The 27,014-nt window shown below is 35.8% G+C and overlaps 1 long non-coding RNA gene across 1 annotated transcript in view; it reads left to right on the forward strand.

Moving 5' to 3' along the window:
* Positions 1 to 355: 355 nt before the first annotated feature.
* The window catches only part of LOC141570405 (uncharacterized), a 226,791-nt gene continuing 200,132 nt past the window's right edge, over positions 356 to 27,014 (forward strand). The window contains exon 1 of the long non-coding RNA XR_012494409.1: positions 356 to 453. This is a non-coding gene — a long non-coding RNA (uncharacterized LOC141570405). The remainder of the gene's footprint in view (positions 454 to 27,014) is intronic.

Raw genomic sequence — 27,014 nt, forward strand, 5'->3', positions numbered from 1 at the left:
CTCCCATATAAGAAAACTGCTTCAATCTTTTTAATGAATATTGGTGGAGGGGAAAACAAATGAAGGATGTAGCAATTGTGGAAACAGATTTTTCTGGCTGAAATTAATAATTCTGAGCAGTACTGAAATTAATTACTCTGTGGTTATAAGTAGGGAGCGGATTTATGGTAAATGACAGAGTGTTTGCAAATTTTCCTGACTACTCGATTAGAAAATGCACAAGTGGCGGCGTCAGCCGGGCATGCATTATTTAAGTGGTTGGTGTCTAGCAACAATCTGGAAACTGCAATTGTTGTGGTTGCCGTAGGAAAATTCGCACTTTCTGAGAGAAATTCTTTCACCTTTGTGTGCCCACAGCATGGATCTCTCCTCATGGCAGCTGTAGGAAACAGAGGAACTCCGTGACCTGGAAAATGTGGAACAACTGCCACAAGGTGACCCTGCAAGGCTGGGGTAGGCCCAATTAATTTAAAATTTTGCTTGGCCTTGTCTCTTCCAATTTTCTAAATCCTCTAGAAAAATGATTAATGCGTACACTGCCAATGCGAAAATATTTTTGACCCTATTAAAGTCGACCAAGGGTAAACCAAGTGTAGGCTGGCATTGTATCAAACTAGCTTTATTAAATTTGATTGGAGGTTTGTATGAGGAAGGGACAGACAAGGACATTATTTTGCACAGCAGCTCTCTTTTAAATGAAAATATCAAGAGGAATACAAAGTAGCAATATGCCCTGGACAGGAATCATTTTAAATATAGGAAAATACCATGAAGAACTTTGTTTAAAGGTAAACAATATTTGCTAGAAAATTTTCTGCTATCTTATTGCTATGCTGGTTAGGTACCAACGAGGGTGTTTTAATTTATGGGAAGCTTATGGGAGCCTTATATTTCTTCATTTATAGATGAACTAGTTCAACCTTGCTTTCTTCTGTCATTGAATTCTACAACTTAAAATTACCTGCCTGCATTTTGAACCTTAGCGGAACAAGTCTTAATCTGCAGACGTTGCCCCAATGTATCCATCCTATGCAATCATCTAATTAATTAATAAAGTGATTATTTTTTTTCTACTGGTTATGCTGTTTTGAACAAAAATGGCACAATTCAGGCACAATTTCAAAGGATAGAATTTATCACGAGCATTTCTTCCTTCTCCAAGAAAGAGAAAATCTATTGAATTGTCATGAAAGATCATGAATGCATAATTTAATTTAGAAGCCAAAATCCAGATTTCACATGTAATGTTTCCTATAGTTATTTCAAACCTAGGAGATATCAGCCACATGGATATTATCATAAAGATTATATTTTACACATTTATCATATGGAAAGTATAACAATTTCCTTTGTGGCAGGGGTAGTTCTCAATAACCTTAACATACTTGTAAGTAGCATTTAATAAATACTTACTGAATGAGTGAGTGAATGGCAGAAATCACTTGTAACCACCTACCAAGGGGAAGACTACAGTTACAGCGGGGATGACAGTTTAGGTGATGATAATAGCGCAGTGAACGTTTTAAAATACACTAGTCATTTGTAGTCATTTTTAGTCGAGCAATTATAGATGTGGAGAATGTAGTCATAGGATAAAAAAATATCCATGACTGTGATATTAGCTTTGCCTCAGACGTTTTAACTGAAAGACATGAATGAACTGTCTATAAGATGTCATAGATTGTGTCATTCTTCACAAATGTTCTGTGGCTTTCTCTGCAATGTCTTCCTATAGGAAGGTTATACATCTCTGCCCTGTTTAACACAGGTAAGACCTTTTGATGTTAGGGCTAACGAAATATGAGCAAAAGTGAGGTATGTCACTTCCAGGCAGAATCTTTAAGAGCCAGGGTGTAGTTTGACTATTCTCTTTTCCCTCTGCATGAGAATCAGCAAAGTTCCAGATGAAGGGAGCAACATGGAGCCAAGTTGCAACTGACTTGTGATATACACAATAGTGTGACTAAGAAACACACTTTTGTTGTTGTTAGCTGTTGAGATTTTTCTATTGTCTGTTACTTCTGCAAAACGTAGCCTATCCTGACACACAAATGTAAACTGTATCCTTTCGGTATGAGCTAAAGAACATAGCATTAGTTATGACTTTGTGAGCTTTGGGATGAAATTAGCTCTCATCTTCCTGCTACCATATCTAGGAGCCCACTTTCTTGCACACCCATCTCCTTCTTCTTAAATGGATACAGTGAATCTGATCTGAACAACAGCCAAGCCCTCTACTAGTGTTCTGGATCCCATCTCCTCCCAAATATAGAATGAAGCTTCTTCTCTTTGAGTTAACTCCTGCGATGTCAATGTTTCCCTCTCTGATGCATCATTCATATCTTCCATGCTATAAACAATTCTTTCTTGGCTCTACATTCCTTTCAGCTGGCCCCTTCCCATTTCTCTCCCCTCTTTCTCAACCAAACTTCTAAAATGACTTACCTGTGTTTACTGTCTGCATTTCCTCATCTCCGATTCAATCTCTAATCCACTCTGATGTAGTTTTCGTTCCACCACTGAAAACAAATTGCTCTTGTCAACATTACCAAAAGCCTCTGTATTGTCCAGTCCAAGGAACCCTTCCTGTGCCCATTTTACTCTACTTCTTAGCAGCATTTCACTGAGATAACCATTCCCTCCCTCATGTAGGACTCTACTCAGCTTCCAGGATACTCGCCTGCCTATTGTGGTTGACTCTTTTCCCTCCTTTACTCGCCTCTAAAATGTGTACAATGTAGAACTCCTATGGGTCAGTACTTGTTCCTTCTATCTGAATATTAACTTCCTGTATTGAATTTGGACTTGTAACTCCTATTATTTTTAGCATTGCCATTTTGAAGTCCCCACTTAGAAATACTCATAAAAGCTCTATTTATATATACATTTTTATTTCCCACTTCAAAATATCCTTTATGAAACTTCAGGCAGAATCCATAACTTTGTTATTTTAATTCCCTCATTTTGATCTTAAAAAAAAATCTATTGATCATCCACAGTGTGCCAGGCACTATAATGTTAAGCATATAAAAATGAATCGGATATATTCTTGCTCTCAAAAAAAAGTGCTTAGTGGGGGGGGAATATGCACACAATTATGGTAAGATGAGTAAATGAGAGCATTTAATAATGTACCTTGTATAACACGTGATGGAGACATAAAGGAAAGAGTTTTTTGGGGAAGTAAGAGAACGATTCCCAGAGCAAGTTATTTTGGGCTAAAACATAGTCAAACCAGAATTTAGCAGAAGCAGGAAAGAGGAAACATTATTCCTAAAGGCAAGAAGATGTGAGAAGGTTGGTCATGTTTAGGGAACTTTTAAATAGTTCTGTATTTTAACATAGAAGAAGGGAAGTTGAGGAAGAGTAAGAGTTGAGGCTGGACTTGGGGACTCGGCCCAGGCCATAAAGGCTTTTGATGGAATTATATTCTCTTCATGTTCAGGCTGAAATTTCTGAGCCCTTGCCAATTTTTCTGTTTAATCCATCCAGTTCAACCCTAAACGCATGAGTTCTTTCATAGTAATGGGAGGGACACATAAGTAATGTGAAAGTCTTGAGACAGGAAGCATTGCATTATACCACTTTTCTAATATTTATATTCTCCTCTTATATCTATCTGTTTACATTCTAGTCTTATTACCTATTAATTTGGTTTTGAGTAGCACTTTTCAGGAAAGTAGATACTAAAAGTTTGAATGTTTTGACAACTACTACATACTATTTATAATAATCTAATTTCAGTCCTTTATCTTACATACTGTAAGGAAACAATCATTCTAAATATTGAATGGCTATTTGAATACTAAATTTTCTCTATTTCAATATAGATAAAATCAGTTATAAAATGGTTGAGGGTTGAGTACTAAAAGAAAATCCCAATTGGTGGGTGAATTATTGTAAAATACAGTTTATCTAACAGAAACCACTGGAAATGCATACAGTTGGATAATTTAGCACTATTTTAATAATGGAAAATGTGACAATTTCTATAATTTTATTATATTTACATTCTAAGCCGAAACTTGTATTTCTTTTTATGCTCACAATGAATAAGTTTTTAAAAAATTAAAAATAGCAAACCCACTGTGTATATATGGATTCTTGAATATTTCATACCTACCAGAGAAATACAACAAAGAACCTGTTTTGAAACAAACTCAAAGAAAGAATTTTGCTTCTAAACCTTATAATATAAATAGTATTTTAAATATTTAAATTTTGTGATGCAAAATTCAGTTGAGTGGTATAAAAAATGTTTTTGACTATGTTTTACCTTAAAAAAATCTCTCCTATTTTCATTTTTAAATTTATAACAGGAATGAGAAATTGATTATGAACAGGGCATACTAGGTAAGATCTTTAACTTCATGGATGAATATGTTAGGGTGAAGCAAATAGTTTCAGGGAGGAACCTTTGCCATGGAGTGCTAGCAGGCACCATTGTCTTTCTTGAATTATTTTATGGTTTCAACTCAGTGGACTCTGATAACTTCTCCAGTAAATTAGTCACTTCTAGTGAATAGCCTCCAGCACTTTTGTGAAAGCAGTAGAACCAAGAACAAAGAGACATTAATGGTATGAAGTAGATTCTGCCCTGTGACTTCAAAACTAAGTTAAAAAAATGGGATGGTAGGAAAGAAAGTGTGCAGGCCTAATTTTCTGAAGATAAAGGTAGTTTATAAAATGCCTTTAAATATATAGCGATTTCTTATCTGTCCAGCTCTTGCCCATTCATATGCTCATTATAATTTTCCATTTGCATTTGATAGACCAGGCTAGGCAGGTGGCCAATCACATATAAATTGGCTCCGCTAAAGTAAAGACTCATTTCTCACATGGAACTTGAGCTACTGGGCACAGGGATACTTTTAAAATACCTGTTCTTCCCCCCCACCCCCTCCAAACCTCCAACCACATGTGTAGGACATGTAATATCCTTAACACCACGACATGTTCAGGAATAAGGAAGTCTATACTCCAAATTATGTAAGGAGAGGCCAAACAATTTTTACAAAGATTTAAATAAAAAGCTAAGTAATTATGAGCTTCCTTTTTTCCCTATAGTGCTGATGTCTCTTCTCCGTATTAGGTAAAGTGTTTTGGGATGTTCATTAAGGATTCCAGGCCACTGGAGTACTACTAAGATCATTAATTTCTACCACAAAGCCTCAAATGTATTACCCTAGTCAAGTGGGTACTGGGGAAATCTTGTTCATTATTTCTGATAATGGAAAATGAACTTTTCTGCATTGGCAGCTACGCAGCTCACAGTTGTGGATATTGAGAAATTAGGCATTAGCTTTTCTAGATGTCTAGGGTTCCACTCTATATCTCACTTTATAGGTTCTGGCTGTTACATAGGAGCTAGTGCACTGACAAAGAACTTAGCTTTTTGGAAGATGGGAGGGTCCCAAGTGTGGAGAAAAGGTTGATGTAGGCCTTATAATGTAATTAAACGAGAAGAACAAATGCCTTCCCATTTGTCCATTGGGTTAAAATACAGTTAAACACATAAAAAATTTTTATTAAAAATATTTACTTTTTCTTAAAACTATTTTAAAGGTTTAATTTTCATGTTATTTCAGATGTGTATCAAACCTTTATTATTTATTCATATTAAGTTAATACAAAAAGAATTATTAACATCTCGTATGTATAAGACATTGTTCTAAATATAGGAGATGCAAATGTTTAAGAGTAAGGAGATGTTCCAGTCTCTCAGTAGAATTTCCCTGCTTGTTATAGGATGATACCAAATAACCACAAAGTAAAACACATGGAACTTAAAAATATGCAGTGTAGCTGGGAATGGCTCTAATTGCTTGCTCAGATGATTGACTGAAATCTGTTCTTTGTGGTGGCCTGCATTAAATGAAGTTGAGATACCCGCAATTCTTTGATATTTTATAGGGGAAGGAATAAAAATAATTGGATGGATAGAAATGTTGTAGTGGAATTATGTATAACCTGCATATGCATTCTTTAATATTATGTGTCTCAAGAAGGCCCAGAGAGCATTCTCTTCAATGAGGCATTGAGAAATACATTGGTCAGAGAATACCAAAATTCTTTAGGAAATCAGTAGTAGGTGTTCTCTGTAAGTAGGGCTCATGGTGGGTGATGTTCAAATAAAAATGGAGTTCTTATTTTTATTGTGGATGATTGGATTTCAGAGTGGCAGATGCATTTAATCTCCACTTTAAATTAGTAATTGGGGTTGAAGTTTATTTAAAAATATTTGCATTTATTGAGGTTATCTTATCATTTTCTTCCTTTAATCTACTTCTTATACTGATTACAACAATAAGTTTCCTAGTATTATATCAGCCTTTCATTTCTGTGATAAATTCTATTTGATAAAAATGTTTTATTTTGTGGCTGGACTGTGGGATTCATCTACTAATAATTCTTGAATTTATATAATAAATGAAACTGGACTACAGTTTTTATTGTCTTATCCTTGCCCAATTTTTGTTATTACGATTTTGCTAGCCTTGAAGACTAGTAAATTGGACAGATGTCCACATTTCCGTATTTTTCTATGCTTATGGAGATTATCTTGTCTGGGAAGTGTTGACTATAGCTTTCCCATATAATCACCTGGGTTTGGTAACATTTTAGGTGTAAACTAAAACTTTCTTCTATAGTAATCATTCTGTTCAGACAAGGCATTTTGCTAAGGTTTTCATTGGTATAAAACAGAACATTCTATAGTAGTTATTTTTAGAAAGGATGTGAAGGGGGTAAATTTTTGAGTCTCTGCTTTCCTGAATATGCCACTATTTCCCCCTTCTAATTGATTAAAAATTTAGCTGGGTCAATAATTAGATTTTTTTTAAATGCCCTTCCTTAAATGTCTGACACTATGCTATACACCTAAAAGTAACATAAAATAATATTGAATGTCAAAATAAATAAATAAATAAACTGCTAAAAAGAGATTTGAAATTTGAGCAGGAACTGCTGTTTGTTACTCTTTTATTATGAATTTTGCTCATTCAGGTGAATCTTCTAACTCAAAATAAACTTCTGGTTACTAATTTCTTTTTAAAAAATGTCCTTCCTGTTCTTTGAAAGTGTTGCTCCATTGTCTTGTAGAGTAAGTTATTGCTGAGAAATTTAATGCAAATATAATGAGTCTCGTTTCATTGTAGGCCACCTGTTTACTTCTTCATGGAAAGTTGAAGATTTTCCCTTTCTTTGGAATTTTGAAACTTACAATTTGTCTTTTGTGTATATCTTTTCTTTCATTCTGTTGAGCCCAAAGTCGTGGGTTTCTTTTTTTTTTTTTAGCTCTGGAAAGTATTTTCCTATAATTTTCTTGATTATGTCCTAATCTAGTATAACCAATGTTGGTATTTATACTTCTATCATCAATATGTCTTAAATTTTTTGTACAGTGTTATCATTACTTTGTATCACTTTTTGGAAGAATCTTTTAGTTTGCACTTTCAGTTTGTGAATTCATTCTTTAGTTGTGTTTCCATTCCATTTAGCTTTCGAAATTACTACTTAAATTACTACTATGGTGATTCTAGGGGCCAGACCACATACTAGTGTATGAGGTGTGTAGATTCTTTTAGGAATAAGAGGTTCTCATGCTCCCTGGGTTTTGCTCGCTTTGGGCTCAAGTGCTGCCTCTCCCGGCTTAAGTGCTGCCTTTCCAGACCTAGCATGCATATTGATTGCATTAGTTCCAGCTTCCAGGTAAACACCTCTGTTGCCCACTGTTATAGGCAACTGGCAATCAACCGAATGACTTTCCGGGTACCTTTCTTGCTGAGTCCAGAGCATCCTGGGATTGCTTTCCTCTTTTACATATGTGATGCATTGTGATCTGATTTTCAGTAATTCCTGAGACAGTCTAGTCTATTAATGGCTTTTCTACTGATGCTGTACATTAAATCATTTAAAAAATACTTTTTCTATCATTCTTAGGACTTTAGATAGGAGAGAGAAAAGGTGCGTGTACTCAGTGTGACATTTTGGTCGAATATTATCTCCATTTCTTTGAACATTCTATTATCTTGGTTTTGTATTACCAATATTCTCTGGTGTGTTCTATGAGGTAGAACACATGTAAGTTTGCAAACGCATCCTAGAAAAAGTGCTACATACCTCATTGATGAATATCACTATGGTCACCTTCGAAGTACTCCCCTTGGGAAGCTGTGCACCGATGCCAGCACCTTGTCCACCCTTCAAAGCAGTTTTGGAACTCTTTTGCTGGAATGGCCATCAGAGCTCTCATCATATTGCCCTTCATGTCCTGAATGTCATCAAAATGTCTTCTTTTCAATATTACCTTTATCTTCGGGTAAAGAAAGAAGTCACTGGGGGTCAGATCAGGTGACTAAGGGAGGGTGTTCCAATACAGTTATTTGTTTACTGGCTAAAAACTCCCTCACAGATAGTGCCATGTGAGCTGGTGTATTGTCGTGATGCAAGAGGCATGAATTGTTGGCGAAATGTTCAGGTCGTCTAACTTTTTCACACAGCCTTTTCAGCACTTCCAAGTAGTAAACTTGGTTAACTGTCTAGTTGGTACAAATTCATAATGAATAATACCTCCGATATCAAAAAAGGTTAGCAACATCATTGCAACAAGTTCTCAAACTTAATTGTCAGACCTCATAAGCATGCTTTTTCATCTTTCAGAATCTTAAAGTTTTAAGTCAAGCTGTGGGAAGGATGGCCACATCTTTTGTAAGACCACAACACTGGGGCTCCTTAATTTGATAGGCTGGTATTGAATAGATTACTACCTGAGGCAGTAAATACAACAGGCAGTTACTTGAGATCAAAATCAGGGAACTTCCCTGAAGAATCAGAGGATAGAGGGTATGTTCTCTGTAGTTCATCTGTGTTCAGAAATGTGAAAATTATAGAAAATTTCTGATTATATTTCCAATGAGAATAAAAAAGCATTCATTTATTAAACTTTAACAAGCAATTATGAAGAAAGAACAAAATTGAGATACAGAAGTATTGTGTAGATATGAAAAACACAACTGTTAGATTCATAACTTCAAAGGAAGCAGGATATAAAAATTGACAGAAAGAATATCAAATTAACAAAATAAATGAAAAAATAGATATGATAAAATGTCACAATTTTAGGAAAAGTATAAATAATTAAAAATAATGAAAAAATATTAATAATATGGGCAGAACTATATGATCCAAACTACATATATAAAACAGAGTAAATGAAAAGTGGTAATAAGCAAAGATATAACAGAAGATTCATTAGCAAAAGTAAGATCTGAATTTTTAAAATAGAGACATAACTCATGAATTACTAGCAATATTAATTTAATTTCACATATAGTGATGAAATTATTGTATTCTAAAAGTAGAGCAAAATTCTCAGAAATATTAGCAAGAAAATCATACTACATATAAAGAAAAAAATTTAGGCTGGCTACAGACTTCTGCAATATTTTTTTTGCACCAAATCTAAAACAACATGAAAGAGAATGTTGAATATAAAATGATAGAGATACATCAGACTGATAAAAAAAAACAGAGGAAGCAATATAATTTTAGTACAAAATAGAATTCAAGAACAAAAAGCATGTAATGTGATGCTTTTATATTGATAAAAATTAATATCCACAATAAAGTTACAGCAGTAATGAAACGTGTAACTAAAAATATAATACTAACCTATACACAGCATAAACTTAGAAATACATGGAGAGACTGACAGAAACAAAATTGCAATAAGATGTTTCATCATATGCTGTTCTTAGTCATTGACAGATCAAAAAGTTAAAAAGTAAATAAGGACTGAAAGGAGTTGGAAAAATGCACTCAAGGTATTATTACGTCTATATCTATATTTTTATTTATACTTATGTGGTATACGACACTATAATTTTATAAAATATACATATCTATCTATATAAAAGCTCTATTTTATAGAAGCAATAGTTTTTTGCAAATGCCTCAGAAATATTTACAAAAAGTGATCATATACTAAATACACACCATCAAAATTTTAATTAAAAGTAAGGAGTAGAAACCATGTAAGCTATATTTTTAAATGGCATTGCAATGAAATAACTTAATTGCACAAATCTAAACAAAAAAATTCTCAGTATTTGGGTATTAAAAGCAAAATAAAGCATTTTGTTAAAGAGCTCTTGCATTATAGTAATACTATAGACTTTAGATGTAGTGTTTAGAGAGTTAAGAACTTTTTAAATTAAAACCTCTGTGATGTTTCCAAAGCCATGGCTTGAGGGCAAATCCATAGCCAGGGTTTCCTTGTTTATTAAACAACAAAGACTGAAAAATCAATTAATTTAATATTTAACACCAAAATTTTGAAAAACAACAAAGCAACCATAAGAAACTCAGGAGGAAGAATGTGATTTAATCAGTAATTTATTTTTAGGAAACAACAGCAAAAAGGGCAGAATAACTATTAGAAAAGCTTCTGGCATATCCAAACAAGAAAAAAAAAAGGGAAAACTAAGTGTAGAAGTTTGTCATTTAAAAAGGGGATATATTAGTAGATGTATCAGAAGATTGGAGAATTTAAACATTTTAAGATAATTTTACATACCACTCTGTGCTAATATATTTAAAAATCTCAACAAAATAGGTTAGTTCCTGGCTAGGCATAACTTATCAAAATTGGTCTGAAAAGAAGTGAAAAATTTAAGTAGACCTACAACAGTTGGAAAACAAGAAGTAAATTCAAGTTCTAAGTTTTGTGTGTTCAAAGTTGCAGTGATTGAAAATTCTCATAGTATATAAGTTGATTGAGAACATAAAGAGAGAACGTTTTTAAAATCATTTTAAGAAGGTAGTGACCTTTGATAACAAAGTATGACAAAGTTAGCATAGCAGTGGAAACTATAGATTAATCTCACTACTGTAACACATAGATGTAAATATACCAAACAAATATCAGAAAATAAAATATAGAAGTATATTAAAATAATAAAACACCATAACCTAAACTAGTTTTTGATCCTCAATAATAATTCATTATGATTTGAACATTATTATGTCATAGGTTGCAGACTCAAAGTGATATGATCATTGAGCGATGGCTAATATATTAGTTTCCTGTTGCTTCTGTAACAAATTGCCACAAATTCAATAGCTTGAAACAGCACAAATTTATTATCTTACAGTTTGGGAGATCAGGAGTCCTAAAATCAAGTGTCGACAAGACTGCATTCCTTGTGGAGGCTCTAGGGGAGAATCTGTTTTCATGCTTTTCCAGCTCCTAGAAGTTTCTGCATTCCTTGGCTTATGTCCCTTTTCTTTCACGATTCTAACCCCTTGTTCTGTCATCATCTCCTATGCTGACTTTGACTCTCCTGCTTCTCCCTCTTATATAGACCCTTATGATTACTATGAGGCCACTCAGGTAATCCAGGATAATGTTCCCATATCAAGGGCCTTAATTTAATCAAGCCTGTAAAGTGCCTTTTACTATGTAAGGTAACATAATAACAAGTTTTGAGGATTGGGAGTTGGATGTCTTTGGAATCATTATTCTGTTTACAAAACCCAAAAAGAATCTAATTCCATTTAACATCTCTTCTGATCAAATTCTTTTTTTAATGATTTTTATTAAAATATAGCTAACATACAATATTGTATTATTAATAGTTTCAGGTGTACATTACAGTTATTCAACAGTACCCCACCTGGCACTATACATAGTTATTACCGTATTAGTGATTATCTTCCCTGTGATAAAAATGTGATTACCATAAGTCCAACAATAATATGACACCATACCATACTATCACAATATTATTGACTATATTTCCTATGCTGGATATTATATCCCCAAGGCTTATTTGTTTCATACCTGGAACTTTGAACCTCATATTCCCCATTATCCTTTTCCCCCTTTTAAAAATTTTTAATTGCGGTTGACATTCAATATTATTTTATATTAATTTCAGGTGTACAGCATAGTGGTTAGACATTTATATTATTTAAGAAGAGATACCCCTGACTAGTCTAATACCCACCTGGCACTATACATGGTTATTACCATATTATTGATTATATTCCCTGCATTTTACTTTACATCCCCATGACTATTTTGTAACTACCAATTTGTACTTCTTAATCCCTTCCCCTTTTTCCCCTACCCTCAGCGCCTCCCATCTAGCAACCATCAAAATGTTCTCTGTATCTATGAGTTTGTTTTTGTTTTGTTTGTTTATTTTATTCTTTAGTTTTTACTTATAAGTGAAATCATATGACATTTGTCTTTTGCTGTCTGACTTACTATACTTAGCACAATACCCTCTGAGTCCATCCATGTTGTCGCAGATGGCAAGATTTCATTCTTTTTTACGGCTGAGTAATACTCCATTGTATATATGTACCACCTCTTCTTTATCTATTCATTCATTCAGGGACACCCAGGTTGCCTGTACATCTTGGTCATTGTAAATAATGCTGCAATGAACGTATGGATGAACACGTCCCCTTAAAGTTGTGTTTTGGGTTTCTTTGGATAAACACCCAGAAGTGGGATTACTAGGTCCTTCTTTGTCTCTTGTTATGTATAGCCTTTGTTTTAAAGTCTATTTTGTCTGGTATAAGTATTGCTACACCAGATTTTTTGTTTGTTTGTATGTTTCCACTTTCATGAAATACCTTTTTCCATCCCTTTACTTTCAGTCTGTGTGTGTCTTTCAATCTGAAGTGAATCTTTGTAGGCAGTATATGTAAGGGTCTTGTTTTCTTATCCATTTAGCCACCCTAGTTTTTGATTGGAGCATTTAATCCATTTACATTGAAAGTAATTTTAATAGGTAAGTAGTTATTGCCTTTTTATTATTCATATTTTTTTTAAAAAAAATTTGTCTTAAAGAAGTCCCTCTTAGATTCCTTATAATACTGGTTTAGTGGTGATGAACTCCTTTCACTTTTTCTTGTCTGGGAAGCTCTTTATCTGTCCTTTGATTCTAAATGATAATTTTGCTGGTAGAGTAATCTTGGTTGAAGGTCCTTGCTTTTCATCACTTTGAATTTTTTCTGCCAATTCTTCTGGTCTGCAAAGTTTCTGTTGAGAAATAAACTGGCAGTCTTATGGAGCTCCCTTATAGGTATCTAACTGCTTTTCTCTTGCTGCTTTTAAGATTCTCTCTTTGTCTTTAAGCTTTGACATTTTAATTATGATGTGTTTTGGTTGGACCTCTTTGGGTTCATCTTATTTGAGACTCTCTGTTCTTCCTGGGCTTGAATATCTATTTCCTTCACCAGGTTAGGGAACTTTTCTGTCATTATTTCTTCAGAGGTCTTCAATACCTTGCTCTCTCTCTTCTCCTTCTGGTACCCCTATTATGCAAATGTTGGTATGCTTGATATTGCCCCAGAGGCCCCTTAAAGTATCCTCATTTTTTGGGATTCTTTGTTCCTTTTGCTGTTCTGATTGGGCATTTTATGCTACTTTATCTTCTAAATCACTGATTCAATCCTCTGCTTCATCTAATCTACTGTTGAGTCCCTGTAATATAGTCTTCATTTCATGTATTGTATTCTTTATTTCTGACTGGTTCTTTTTCATGTTTTCTATCTCCATTTTTATGTTTCCCATCTCTTTGTTGAAGTTCTCACTGAGATCATTGAACATCTTTATAACCAATGCTTGGAACTCTGTGTCTTGTAGATTGCTTGTCTCAATTTTGCTTAGTTCTTTTTGTGGAGCTTTATTCTGTTCTTTCATTTGAGACATGTTTTTTTGTCTTCCCATTTTGGCTGCCTCCCTGTGTTTGTTTCTATGTATCATGTAGGGCTGCTATGTCCTCTGGTCTTAGTAGAGTGGCCTTATGTAGTAGGTGTGCGGTAGGGCTCAGTGGTGAAGTCTTCCTGGTCACCTGAGCTACACACACCAGATATGTCTCTTGTGTGGGTTGTGTGTGCCCTCCTCTTGTAGTTGAGCCCTGGTTGCTGTTTGCATGTCAGTAGGAGGGATTGACCCTTGGGTTCATTGATATTGAGGACTGGCTGTGACTACAGTGGAGGAGCTGTGGTGCAAGGGCTGACCCTGCAGAGCAGGATCAGCCTCAGCAGGGCACTGGTGTCTGGCCAATTCAGCCTTTGTGTGTGTCATCCTAGGAGACAGTTGGGTGATGCTCCAGCTCATTTCAAAGCTGGCGACTGGGCACACCAGCCCTAGGGCCACCTGGGAGAGGATTTGCTGCACGTCAAGTTCAGCTGCAGCCCGTGCTCCACCCGGGGCCACATGGTAAGAGCCTCAAAGCAATTCACAGCTGGCCACCACCCATGCCATGCTTGGAAGTGACTTGGGAGACCAAACCATGAACCAAGGCTGGCTGCCGCTAGTGCTGGGTTCCTAGGACTGCTCAGCCAGAGGTACGGGACATGCTCAAGTCAGATGCTGCTTTTCTGGGTTCCACACACTTTTGAGAGTCTCTAGGAAAGTCTGCAGCATGAGTCAAGGTAGGCAGTTTGTATGGAAAAGCCACTGGAAGTGGCTTGGGTATGCCTGAAAGTTGGGTCTCAAAATCACTAGGGCCTGGCAAATGAACTGTGTCAGTCAGCTTGATGGAGACTCAGATATAGCAGCTTCCTGCATCTGTATGCTGGGAAGGGAGAGGACTCAACAGAGAAACAATGGCCCTCGCCCAGAATCTCAATTCTTCCCCGTATGTCCCTGTTGCTTGTTCAGTTGCTACCCCTGTGCTGGAACTCAGAGTCAGGCATTCCATCTTAAGTAAGTCCATGTATGGTCTATTTAAGAGGAGTACTTGAGACTCCAGCCATCCTCTGTCTCACTCAGCCACAATATCCACTGGTTTTCACAACCAGAAATTATGGGGACTTCTCTTCCTGTCACTGAAACCCTGGGCTGGGGAGGCTGGTGTGGTGCTGGGACCTTTAGCTACTTTGGAGGGACCTCTGCAGCCAAGATATCCCTCCTGATTTGTAATAGTCACACATAAGTGTGGGACCAGCCCGTTCTGCATCTCTGCCCCTTTTACCAGTCTTGGGGTGGCTTCTTCTGTATGTCCTTGGTTGTAGGGCTTTGGTTCAGCAAGATTTCAGGTGATTCTCAATGATGGTTGTTTTGAAGTTTAGCTGTAATTTTGATTTGGTCATGAGAGAAGGTAAGCACAGCATTTACCTACTGCACCATCTTGACCAGAATCGTAGATAACCCTGATCAAATTCTTATCAAACCAGAACCAGAAAGATACTTTGCTAAAATAATGGAGCATATGCATTATCAACTAACAGCCACTGTCTTATTTTGTGGAGAAAGACTAGAGATATTCTTAATAAAGTTAGGAAATAAGATGAAAATGATTGCCACATTGCTGTTAATATTGTTCTGGAAGTAGTGGCCAGTGACACAAATAAATAGGACTAGAGCCAGCTCTATCTAGTGTAGAAAGGAGATTCCATTTTCATTGTTTCCCAGTGATATTGTATATGTAAAAAGCAGAAGAATCCATGGAAAAACTATTAGAATAAATATAGGGCTTAGTAAAATTACTGGGCCCTGAAAAAATAAACAAAAATTAATCAAATAAATAAACAGTATTTAATATACTAGCAGGAAAAGGTTTAGTTCAAGCAACACAATGTAACCATTTGTTCACAGGGACAAAAAAAAAAGGAAGAAAATAAAGTTGGACGATTAGACCAATGATTCTCAAACATTTTAGTGTCATAACTTCTTAACACTATTAATAAATATTGAGAATGATGACTTGCTTCTGTTTATGTGGATTATATCTATTGATATTTACTGTATTAGAGATTAAAATAGAGAAATTTTAAAAGATTTTAATAGTTAAAAATAATAGTAAACCAATATGTTAAAAATAATATGTATTTTATGAAAAATAACTGTATTTTCCAAACCCTCTCAAAATTTAGAGAAGAGTAGCATAGTTTACATTTTTTCAAATCTCTTTAATGTCAGACTTAACAGAAGACAGCTGAATTTCCATGTCTGCTTCTACATTTACTTTGTTGTGATATGCGGTTTTGGTTAAAGCATATGAAAAAAATATGACCTTACATAGATATGTAGCTGGAAAAGGGAGGAGTATTTTAATAGCCTTTTGGAGAGTTGTGGATATTCTCTTTTGAACTTGACTGGTGGTAGTTTCTTAAAGTGTCGCAATGACGAATCTGAAATGATATTAACACATTTGATGCTCTGCTTCATTAAAACATTGAACTCTCTTGCAGTTTGAATGACTCTTTTACTCATGCATGAATTTGTAATGTCGTGCCTCGGTCATTTGGAAAATATTTGTTTGCTAAATTTGCAGGTATTTTATATTTTGACACATTTTATTAGATAATATCTAAAGATCATCACTGATCTCATCAAAAGCGTTTTTAAGTCCTGGGAAGGTATTAAGCTCATAGTGGCAGATACAAGTTCTCTAAAATTCTAATTTTTGCTTGACAGTGCTGAAATATTGGGATTGATTGCTATGGTACTCTAAGCCAAAATTATCCATAGCAACATGGAGGTACCGAAGACCTTAAAGCTGCTCATTTTTATCTTTATAATCAATGGTTCATGAGTTATATGGAAAATAAACCATTTGTGATGCTTTGATTGTAAATCTGAAGCACATGTGCATTTCTTGTCCATCAATAGTTCATACAAATTATAACAAACATTTGAAAAACTGTGGTAAAAATAAAAATATTTATTTGGCAGTATATGGAAGGATGGATTGGAAGTGAATGAGTGGGAAAGGAAAACTGGAGGAAGTAAGTGAGCTATTTCAGTAATTTAATATAATAGGTTCTAATTGTGGTGACGTTAACAGGAATGGAAATAAATGAGTTCAAGGCATTGCATTTGTATGTCTTAGTTTTTATCATTGTTATTATTGCAAATAAAAGTCTAAAAGAACATGAAAAATGAGTGGGAAAGCTTGGAAACATCCACAGATAAAATGAGAAAGGGAAAAGGAGCCATTGAAGGAAGTGACAGGGGCAATCTCAACTCTAGGAAAAGGAGCATGCTGTCTCAGTATGGAGGCATGGGTCCCTGGGGCCACATGCAGCTCAGAAGTTCAGTATGATCAGAGGATGGAGGAAGGGCCACTGTAGTTACTGAGAGGCAGAGAGCCTGTGTTCTCAGGTGGAGGTGTTTTTAGGGACATTGTTGTATTCAGGAGATGATGGAATTTGAAAAAAGGAATAGGGATCACCCACATGAAAATGCAAAAAGAAGCAAGGAAAAAACAACAGTAATTGGAATAAGTCTTGAAGTCAAGGGCATATTTGTTTAAAAAGAACTTTTCAAGTTCCTGATGATTTGAGGGCAGATGGGAAAGAACCAAGGAAGAGAAAGGTTAGAGATTTGGTGAAAAATAAAGCAAGTATTGTAACTGGGTCCCCCAGGATGTGGGAAAGAATAACATCCAGTTTGATTTTAAGGAGGAATTAAGACTTAGAGCCTGTTATATTTGGAAGGAAGATGAGACTAAAGAGAGCCAATTTTATGTAGTAATGACGAGAGCTATTAGGAGACTATACCATCAGGTAGGTGTGATTAACTTAGTGAAGATGGAGGCTTTAGCTGAGCTTATCCTTGGGTAGATTTTATCTGTCCTCTGCCCATGGGGAATTACACTGGGTTTGCATTTAAAGTATAACCGAACACATTTTGCATCTGTTTTTATTTAATGCTACATTGTAATAAAAAAGATAAAAATGAGTCTCCACTGAAACCTCACTATTATGGGGCTCCTGTGGAAGTTTTTATTGATAAAACTGTCTGAATGAAGAGATCTTCAAAAAGGTAAGCTCTAGATATTGGTTTGAAGTTTGGCCCAATGTTAATAAATGAAGTTTCATCATTTGTAGGTCAGCAATTAAGTTATAGTCAAGTGAAGCTGATTTTCTTTACCATCTTCTAAAATTTATATACTTAGAAATTTCCTTCATAAGCATGTATTACTAAATAAAATCATTTTTATTTTGAGAATAGGAATGTAAACAGAGGTAATATTAATTACACATTGTTTATCCATCATTTCAGAAATCCGCCTTTTGATTTATCCATGCTCTAAATCAAAATTGAAATCTTTAATGCTATAATCCACTGATTTTACCACCTTTTACCTCCCGTCATCATCCTTCTCTTCCCAGGTTATACTTTGTGAGCTATTGTTGTAATCACTCCTTTGCATACATCAACCATCCTCTTCTCTTCTCTCATCATCATCGTCACTTTGGAAAACCCCAGAATTATTTAATTCCAACTCTTCCCCATTCTGTGCTCTCACATTAGTAATTAAAGTAACTGAAGAAAAACACACATATATTAAATGCTAACTGGGGTTTTAATGATTCACAGTAAACAATATATATCTGATTTGGTTTTCTTTGTTAGATTTACTTACCAAATTTGTAAATAAAACCCATTTTGGCTCCTTAAATCACTTAGAATTCTCTCTTCTGCAAAGTCACCTGAGTTTTCAGGAGGCAAAGCTATTTTGAAAGGAATTTAAATGAATGAGTATCCCTTTTACTTTTTTTTTTTTAATTTTATTGGGGAATATTAGGTAGCAATGTGTTTCTCCAGGGTCCATACAGCTCCATGTCATTGGATTTCAGTCTAGTTGTGGAAGGCGCAGCTCAGCTCCAAGTCCAGGTGCCATTTTCAGTCTTTAGTTGCAGGGGGCACAGCCCGCCATCCCATGCGGGAATTGAGCTGTTGTTGAATTGAACTGTTGTTGAGAGCTTGTGCTCTGACCAACTGAGCCATCTGGCCACCCCTCCAGAGTCTCAGTGGCAGGACGTTGTCTTCACTCTAGTTGTGGACAGCACAGCTCACTGGCCCATGTGGGAATTGAACCGGCAACCCTGTTGTTTAGAGCTCACGCTCTAACCAACTGAGTCATCTGGCCACGCCCCTTTTACTCTTAGCTTTGGTGTTATTCACTCATGTGGGATTGGTGAGAAGTGTTCAGATTCTCGTTATATATTAGAAATTGAGCTGATAGAATCTGCTGATAGGTCATATATAAGATATCAGAGGGAATACAAACAAGGATAACGACAAGGTTTTTGTCTTACAAAACCATTTGCAAAGATGGGTTAGGGGTGTGAGAGGAGCTGGCTTTTGAGAGGTGAAGATGAGAGAGCATCAAGAATTATGCTTTTGACACATTGTTTATGATGCCTTTTAGACACTTGTAGTTATGTGAGTCTGGAATTCAGGGGAGAGGTCAAGACTGAAGGTATTACATTTGGGATTCTTCAGGGAATCAATAGTTTTTATAGCCACAGGAACTGGATGAAGTTATCTAAGCCAGAGTGCATGTAGAGAAAAGAAATCACCAAAGTGAGGCCTGAGGCTTTCCAAAGTTTAGAGGTTGAGAAATTCAGAAGAATCAACGAAGAGAATGAGAAGGAACAGACAGTGTGAGAGAAGGAGAACTTAGGGGGGAATGTTGCCCCAGAAGCTAAGTGGGGGGGAATAAAGCTTGAAAAGAGGAAAAGATCATCTGTATCAAATGTTGTTGATAAATAAGATGAGGACTAGTAAATGATCATCATCAGTGTGGAAATCATTAAGGGTTTGATAGAAACGTGGGGATAAAAAGCATAGGGAAAGAGCCTCAAGAGAGAGTGAGAGTAGAAGGAGCTGAAGGGGAATTCTGTTAAAGGGAGCAGAGAAATGGGTTGTTAGCAGGTAGGCCTGGTCTACTAGCCGAGGTGTGGTCAAGAGAGGGTATTTTCAAGATCAGAACATCCTAGTATGTCTATATATTGCATTCTGATCGAGTAGAGAAGAAAAATTGACAATAGAGGAGAAACAGAAGACAGATACTGGAGCAATGTTTCTTAGTAAGCAAGAGGGGATGGAACCAGGAAAGAGGTGGTGGGGTGGGGCACTCATAAGAACAGGCAGGTCACCCAGAGAGATAGGGGGGAAGGAAGAGGTAGGAGCAAGCTGCGGGAAGGTGTGAGGATGTGGCTGGGACAGCTTGTTGAAATTTTCTTTGGATTTCTCCTGTTGTCTCACAGGGCTCTGGAGAGAAGGGTGAGAGAGTGGATATACGCAAGTGCATAATTATAACAATGCAGCATGGAATCCAAGGTGTGAAGGGAGATGGACATGAGGGAAGTATGAGCTAGAAGGGTGGTAGAATCAGTGAATAATAGCATGAAATGAATTGAAATTCTGGTAAATAGCATGGTTAAGGCCAAAAACAAATTAATGAGTGGGTGATAATATATAAACTTTACCTGTGTTTATATCTCTTATTTCACAGATAAATTCTTAGTGAAAAGTTATGATTACAGAGTAAGTTGTTTTAAATTTCATGAATCATTCTGATTGTATCAGTTTGTCTTGGAAGCTAGGCTCAGTATCACGTACGCGTACTTGGTAGGTCCCACCTCCATTACCATGGTTCTTACCTGTCTTGTCTCAGTCTCCACTGCAGCAGGCAGCCCTCAGTGGGCTCTGACTGACTTTATGCAGGTGCAGTCTGACAGCAGCACCCACTTGGTACTTGTGTGGGCCTCTCACCTCCTGCACAGGTGTTGACTGCCCAGTGTGGAGCACTGCATGAACAGCTTGGTGCTGGAGGTCTATGCTGGGGTTGCCAAAAAAGTGTATACACGTGGACACTTTAGTCAACATTGCTCAAGCAGTAGTTCTCCATAATCAGAAGTGTCTGGACGCTGACAGTAACCACTTTGAGCACCTCTTGTAATTGCAGAAGTCAAAATGTGACTTGTATTCATCTTTTGTTATCGGTATATATTGAATATTACAATTTTAATAGTTTTTTTCCTTTCTTAAAATGTGTATATATTCTTTTGGCACCCTCTGTATATGTGCAACTGGGAAATGTGTAGGGAATTAATAGGGTGGCATTCTAACCCATGGTAGGTAGGAGCTGGTAGAATAGTTCTTCTGCTCTTTTGCCTCCTCCAACGACTGTTCTGAGAAACTGCATAGATAGACCTTCTAGGCTATTGGAGCAGTCAGTTGTAATTAGCGGCACACAGCTTCAAACACATCCTCTGTCCTTGTTGGGGCTTTTTCTCCTTTCCTGTTACACCCCCTCATCCCTGTCTCCTGCTTCCAGGGTTGTTCTTCCTGATAAAGCAGGAGCCTCTGAGACCTGAACCTCAGGCTCCCTGGGAATCCAGACTGAGACAAGCACCGTAACACTTTTAGATTCTTATAAGTTCCAATAAAGGAATAAAACTTTATTTAAACAATTTCTCCTGTAAGTTTGCATCAAGGACTGTGATTAGAAGCTGTAATTTTTCTTCCTTAACATAGACTCTTATTACTATATGATTTTAGTCATTGGACTATTGTTTATGAACTTAAGTTCTAGTCGTATTGCATTTTGTGGCAATTTAGACACAATATACATGATTGTTCTGATCTAAAATGTTAAAAGAAAACAAAACAAAGTACAATTATGTTTATTATACACTACATGATATGGACAAGAATAATAATTTTTCCTTTTCTTAATTTTGTTTATTAAAAATATTAGGTCTTTATGATTCCTTCATGGATTATTGAAATAGTTTCTTAGCTCAGTTCCCTGCCTCTGAGTTCCCCCTTCCGGTCCTACACGTTCTCAGTGATTTTTCTAAAACAAAGATTTGATCAACTCATACTTTGCTTAAAAGCCTTCAATAGTTTTTCATTGCCAGAAATTAATCCCAGAGTCTTAAGAGGACCTATAACTTGCAACTCTCTCCTTGCCAACCTCCTTAAGCCCCATGTCCTGTGCTCTATACATAGTTAATTATTTGTAGAGCTCCCTGCTGGGCACACTGTTTCAGTCCTCAGGCTCAGACCTGCCCAAGTGTCTCTTCTTCTGCCAAGCTTTCTTCTTTCCTGCCCAGTTGGATTTGATCATTCTCTCTTCTAGGGAGGTCTACTTTGTTCTTCCCTCTTTTAGACCAGGAAGCACACTGTATGGCAATGATTTGTTTACATAACTCTCTTTCCTCCACTAAACAAGGCTTTGCTCATTTGTGTATGTCCAGCCCTTTTAGCACAGTACTTGGCATGTAATAGTTCATCAGTCAATGTCTTGCAGTTGCAGTCTACAAAACTGTGTTATCTTTGTTTGAAAGTAACAAAATTAGGTTAAAAATTTATAATTCAAAGTTTTTGTGAATTTCAATAGCTACCCCTCCCTCTTTCCTGGGACCATTGGCCCCAGGCCCCTTAGGGGAATCAGTGGAAGTTACTATAAACTTTAGCTGGGAATTCTGGGTTCACAACACATTTTGGAACATGTAGGTATAAAAATTCCTTTTATATTAAGCTTAGACTGTTCAATGGTCATGTTTAAGCTTTGTTTGTCGTTAGCATTATTCCATGTCAGCAGTGGACTTGAGGGTGGCTTGTTCAGGGTGAAAATCATGGAGAAAATTTAGCCTACTTTAGCCTGGCCAGCTTGTCCTTGCACACAGGTGTTTTGTTTAAAACTATGAATTAGTTGGCAACGTTTAAAAATTAATGTATTTCACACATACAAAAACCTGGACTTCCCTCTTCTCTTGGAGTAGTGGAAAGGTCTGGGACACCAGGCCTACCTTTTCCCATAAGGCAACAATTGGCTGCAGCTGAACACTATTAGGCATGCATGTCCTGTCCATCATGATCCTAGCCCCCCTCCCCCCTTCTGTCATTTCTTGATTTTGACCATTTGGCCATTGTGAGCATTTTTGTTTGCAAATCCTGACTCTTGGTTGCACAGTACATTAAAATAATGTTCCTTCTGTATTAGTGTTCTTGTCCTGTAAAGCCATGGCCATTATTCCATTATAAATCAAAATTCTACATATTTTTCTGATAGTTTGAGTTATTTGTAGTAAAATATTTTTCAAATACCATCTGATTAAATGTAAATATTTTCCCTGTACCATGTTATCACTTAACATTTTGAACCTTCAAACTTTAGTTGAAGTCTCCTGGGGTGAACTACAAACAATTTCGCCACTAGCTTTTTCAAGGCCAACTTTAATAAAGTAAACCACGTTGCTCAAAAGAATTCAGATAACTCAAAATATCTGTACCATATTATCTGCTAAAATTTAGTATTTATTTTTTGACGTCTTGCAACATGTCAATGCATTTCTCTTGTGTCATGTTGTGTTATGCCAGTTTATGGTGGGAAGAAACATAACAGGATGTGACATGATGTAAGTGATGCACTGACATGTATAATTTAAAGACTACACTCCTGTTGGAAGCAGACACCTGCAATTAATTCAGAGCCTGGGAATTTAAAATGAAACTGATGAACAAAACTAGAAATGTCCATGAACTGATGGGTGAATGATGTGATTCACCAACCCAAAAGTAGATTATGGTATGTGAGTATATTATTATCACCGAGGATCTCAGAGCTTAACATCACCCATGTGTAAAGTGGTCATTTGCTGTTGTCCAAATTTGATTAGATTCTTTAAAAGACAGTCTAACATGTAAGAAAAGCATTTTCATTTTTGAAATTTTAAAAACTTGGTTATTTAAATTGTTTAAATCCCAAATCAGGTAATTTAATCCAAAGCTCTCCTTGCCATATTTCTCTGGATCTATTATGTTAAAGATGTATTTTGTTTTAAACAATAATGATCAATGCATTTCTCTTTTAAAAAATAACAATTTTCAATAGAAGTATTACATATTTATCATTAGAAACCTGGCAAGCAAAAACGAATATTAAAATTTATTAAGACACATTCCTCTCAAAGATAAATAGTATTATCATAATATTTTAGAGTTTTTTCCAATCATTTCTTTTAGATTTCTATCTACTTATCTTCATTTATCCATATTCACATCTACATTTACCTTTATCTGTATATTAGCATATTAAGTGATTTTATTGTATCTCACAATTGTGTGGATCTGGGATTTGGGCAGGGCTCAGTGGGCATTTCTTTTCCTATGACATTGCCTGAGTTTACTTGGTGTTATTAAGCTGGCAAATAGGCTGGTCTGGAAGGTTTGAGATGGCACCATGACAGGATGACTGCATAAGACTTGGTCCAGCTGGAGCTATCTGGTCCTCTCTCTTTGGGTCTCTCCATGGGACTGCTTGAATTAGTTAGACTGCTGGAGCTTCCTCACGGCATGGGGGCTGAATTCTGAGAGTAAATGTTCCAGAGGTATATATATATATATTTTAAATATGGTTAGAATTCAACTGTATTCCCAGTTTTGAATCTTGTATTTAAAGTTTTTGATCATGGTATGACCATTTTCCTATTCCACAAAAATTTCTTGGAAATGAATTTTGACAGCTGCATAATATTATATATTATGCAATGTGATTTACTTTGCCACTATACTATTGTCACATAAGTAATAATATTTTTGTTATATTAATAATATGGAAGAAAAATTGCTGTGCACACATTTTTGCCTGAATTTTGTATTGGTTCCTTAATATGTAGTCCAAGAAGCAAAATTTGCTTAAGGGCATGAAAAATTTTAAGGCCAGTGATATAGGTGATCAAATTGCTTTTTGGAATTGTAGTACTTATTCATACTATCACAATTATTGTTGAATGCCTATCCACTATACTTCATCAGCATTTTCATTCTTAAGTCTTTGCACATTTGTTATAAATATCTTATTGATGTTATTTACATTTATGTGATTGCTACTAAGACTGAAATACTTTCATGTTTATTATTAACTTATATTACTTCTCATATATTTGCTCATTCATCTATTGAGACATTTTTAAAAATCAGTTTATTCTAACTTTATATATTAAATAATTATTTTAAAGACATAAATTGTGATAAAACATATCTAAGTACTTTTAGAACAAAAATTCAAACTGACAAGATTCACATAGTGTAAGATTTCTCTACCTTATGTTTGAATTAGATTTAAAATACTTTTGGAATTTTGCTTATTTTTATTGGCACAGTTTTACTTGCTATTCCTACTTAATCTGGGCTGTGCAGAAAGATAATAAAAAGATGATTATGCAATTTTTAAAAATTTCTTTCTCAAAAAAAAGATAACAAAATACACTCTGAAACCAGCATAAAATTTGATTACTTTGACTTTTAAAATATCAAATAATTTCTTTAATGTTTCTAAAATACTTGAATTTTTTATTACATTTATTGTCCTTTTATTGTAGAGTGAAAAATCATTTCTGATTTATACATTTATAAAATAGTAACTGAGTATTATTTCACATTATTGTTATATACACAGTTTGTCAAGAGAGAAGAATGACAATACATTCTATGTAAAAATATTTTTATTGCCTAATTTAAAAAGCTGTTTGAATTATTTAAAGGATATGATTTCACTCCCTTCTTTAGTGTTTATTTCAGGACGCTGTGATACAGGTGAAAGTAAAATGGCTGATATATAGATAGATGTAATTACATAATAGATGTGTATTTTGAATGTGAAGGATCATAAAACTTTTTGTGGAAATTCACTGCACAAATTCAGTAGCAACATCACAGATTGTCTTGGAAAAACAAAACAAAAAGAATGCAGGAAATCTCAACAAAGAAATGTTTTTTGGGTTTTTTCTTTTGGTGTAAAATGAAAGCATTTCATCATGATGTCCTGCCAAGATTTGTCCTCAATATAATTCAAAGTCCTTCTCTTTACTTTCCAAATTCTGTAAAATGCCTTGCTATCGATTGTGAAACATGTATTTTCTCACATAATTCTTACTCAGAGCCAGTTTGTTTGATGTCTGCTAACTTGCCTATTAATCATTTTCCTATAGCCTTTCCTTTCGGGTTTGCTTTGTTATGCAAGTATTCCTCTAAACGAGGTGGATCACTAACATTAGCCTTAGAATGGTTTGGATTACAAGTCTAGCTAACACACAAATAAAGGCTGCATATGCATATTTTTCTTTTTTCTTTTCTTCTCCCCTTTCTCCCTCTCTCCCTCCCTTCCTTCCTGCCTGCCTGCCTTCCTTCCTCCCTTCCTTCCCTCCCTCCCTCCTCCACCTCTCCTTTCCTTCCCTCACTATATTTGGCAACCTTAAAGAAATGTTTGCAGTAAACTTACATTACTAGCAATGTAACATGATGCTGTGTTAAACTATAATCTCCCCTCCACCAAACCTAAGAAAGGTAACTTGGTAAATGTTGTACTAAGGCACAGTGCAATGGTACACAACTGCATGATACTATTTCATCCCTTTTCTTCTTGAGACTTTTATAACAGTCCCCTTTATTGCTGATGGGTTTGTGATAACGGTGTTCATGTGGCTTTGGAACAACAACAGAATGTTAATTTATTCCCCAGTGTTACCTTGAGGCCCTGACGTGGGTCCAGGATTGGTGATGCCCTAATTTAAATATTGGACCCAGCTGATCAGGTGGCTCAGCGCTAGCACAATAGGCTGAGAGGGGAAGCCCCACACCCCGATCAACACACATCAGGAGGACTCCAAGTGTAATTGGCCTCTGGGGAGTGTGTAAGTCACTCTGCACACCCCCTTCAGACCTCCTTAATGCCTTGCCAGCTGGAAGGAAAAGCACTTTCTTGTATTGCCCACAAAGGAAGCGGGCAGTGCGGGGAGTAGAACTGGAGAAATTACAAGAGAGGAAAGAGACAGTGACACAAATGAAGAGGTGGGTAATAATATTGTACATCTAAAAGCCGGGAGAGTGTGTCATAAACAAATGGGCTTGCAATGGTCAGTAGACAATTATATCCTGTTACCTCATTTCAAATGCTGACTAATTACATAGAGCAAGAGGAAATTAGCACAGGAACCACATTCTTTGCCAAGTCCACATCAAAATGTTGTAAAAGAAAAACATGAAATCAATCTTCCATGGCTTTGAAGAACTCATAGTTCCTGAAGTTTAAAGCTTTGCACAAAGTCCTGCAAAGTATAAGTCGACTTACTGGATGTTCAGTTCTCAGAAATGAGATTTGTAGAAGAGGGAAAAAAACAAAAAACTAAAAACCACAACCCTATGGCTGTCACAGATTTTTTGTGATCTAGACAACCCGTTTAAC

This window comes from Rhinolophus sinicus, linkage group LG03 (genome assembly GCF_036562045.2).
Source record: "Rhinolophus sinicus isolate RSC01 linkage group LG03, ASM3656204v1, whole genome shotgun sequence".
Lineage (NCBI taxonomy): Eukaryota > Metazoa > Chordata > Mammalia > Chiroptera > Rhinolophidae > Rhinolophus > Rhinolophus sinicus.